The sequence below is a fragment of the Lepidochelys kempii genome, chromosome 5 (assembly GCF_965140265.1).
Source record: "Lepidochelys kempii isolate rLepKem1 chromosome 5, rLepKem1.hap2, whole genome shotgun sequence".
NCBI classification, from domain to species: Eukaryota; Metazoa; Chordata; order Testudines; family Cheloniidae; genus Lepidochelys; species Lepidochelys kempii.
The window spans coordinates 129,160,942-129,162,874 of record NC_133260.1 but is presented as its reverse complement, the minus strand read 5'-3'; positions in this window follow the sequence as shown (position 1 = coordinate 129,162,874).

Genomic DNA, 1,933 nt, shown 5'->3' with positions numbered 1-1,933 from the left:
AGCTGGTATAAATTCCTAGCTATTGTGAAGTGCTACCAATGTGCTCAGAGCCATTTTCTACACAAAACTGTGTGTGCTTCAAAATGCTTCAGGATAATGAGCTCCCTGACTGGTGGGGACTGTCTCAGCCTTGAATGGTCTTATCAACCACAAAAACGAATTAAGAATGAAGGGCTCAGTCCAGTTCCCAGAGACTTAACTGGGAATTGTGCTGGGCCCAGGGAAAAAGCATTAAACCTAAATAATTTGCATGCATAGAATCCTAGCAATGGAGGGCTGGAAAGGACCTCGCAAAGCCATATCAAGTCCAGCCACTCCATGCTGTGGCAAGATCAAGTAAACCTAGACCATCTCTGGCAGGTGTACTTTGTTCAACTTGTTTGTGAAAGCTTCCAATGATGGGGATTCCACAACCTTCATTGGAAGCTGTAATAACTAGTCTTATTATCAGCAAAAGTTTGGCTAGAAAGGTACACTTGGGAGTAACTGCAGTGCTTTGTCTTATTTCTAGTGAGTTCCTTGTTTTTCCCTTGGCCTGTTACGCAGCATGGTAGCCACAGCCTCTGTAGTCTCAAGCATGTGTCCTTTCTCCCCCGTAGACTACACTACAAAGCTGACTCAGTGCAGCCAACAGTTGTAGCTGAGCTGCAAGTGCCAGCAAGGATCAGTAGTGTTCAGCACTATTTGCCACACTTACAGGTGTTAACTAGCCAATTACAACATGAGCTCTCCTCCACAGAGGAGTTTATGCAGATGGCCTTTCTGGAGTCGTGTAACCATCTGAGATGTCAATTGTATGTTTTGAAGCCATTCTCTATTCTGACCTGGGCCCTTGACAGAGTGAGTCATGGGCCCAGTTCAGATTGGGAATTTCCCCTGTATCCAACCCTTTGCTTCAGCTAGTGGACGAAATGCACAAGTGTGGAAAGAGCTGGGAGTCTGGAGACATTAATTTACACAAGGGACTGGTGGGATAGGGGAGTTAGCCATAGGAGTAGATTCTGAAGTATTAAAATTGTAAGTATTTCTGACCTTGCTGTGCAGCCATTTTTTCCTCCTCTTTTTTCTTCTCTTCTTCCAACGCTTTCATTTTTGCATCATACTCATCACCAAGAGCCTTCCATTCCTTTCTGTTGTTCAGCAATCTCTCATACATCGGATGAATTTCCTCATGGAAACGTGAAAATTCCTGAACCAAGCACACCAAATAAACAGTACAACAGTGACTTAGCCAGTGCGGCTCATTCAAAACACCTGTGCCACCAGGTGCCTGCCCCTATTGCTAGTTCAGGCTGGGAAGGGGTTAATTTCCTGACAAAGGGTGCCAGCTACAGGTCTGGCCCTGGACTGGAGTACCAGATAATTAGAGGTTTCAGAGTAGCAGCCGTGTTAGTCTGTATCTGCAAAAAGAAAAGGAGGACTTGTGGCACCTTAGAGATGAACAAATTTATTTGAGCATAAGCTTTTGGTGAGCTTCATCGGATGCATTCAGTGAGCTGTAGTTCAAGAAAGCTTAAAGCTAATTAGAGGGAGTGTTTACTCCCTCTGAGTTCAGAACCCATCAGCAGGGAGAGGGAAGCAGCTTGAGGCTCCTAATGGAAACTGTTTCAAGAGATCCTGCTAGATCTAGTTACTCCCACATCAAACCTAGCTGAGGAATCACTGGGGACAGATTAGTACTGACAGGCCTGCTAGGAGGTACAGGCAGTCGGGGCTGAGCGGTAGCCTCCTCCCTCACCACTGCAGTAGTTACCTCTTCCTCTGTCTCATTGCCCCGGGGCTGGAGCTCAGAGCCTGCTGAGGAGCTGCCTCACTTCGAGCTCTGCAGTGCCTGCTGCTGAGGCCTCTCCCCCTCTCCTATGCCTGCCAGGGCGCAAAGTAGGTCCTGAGGCTTCCCCCACCCTTCTGGGAAGGGCTGCCAATACTGTATTTC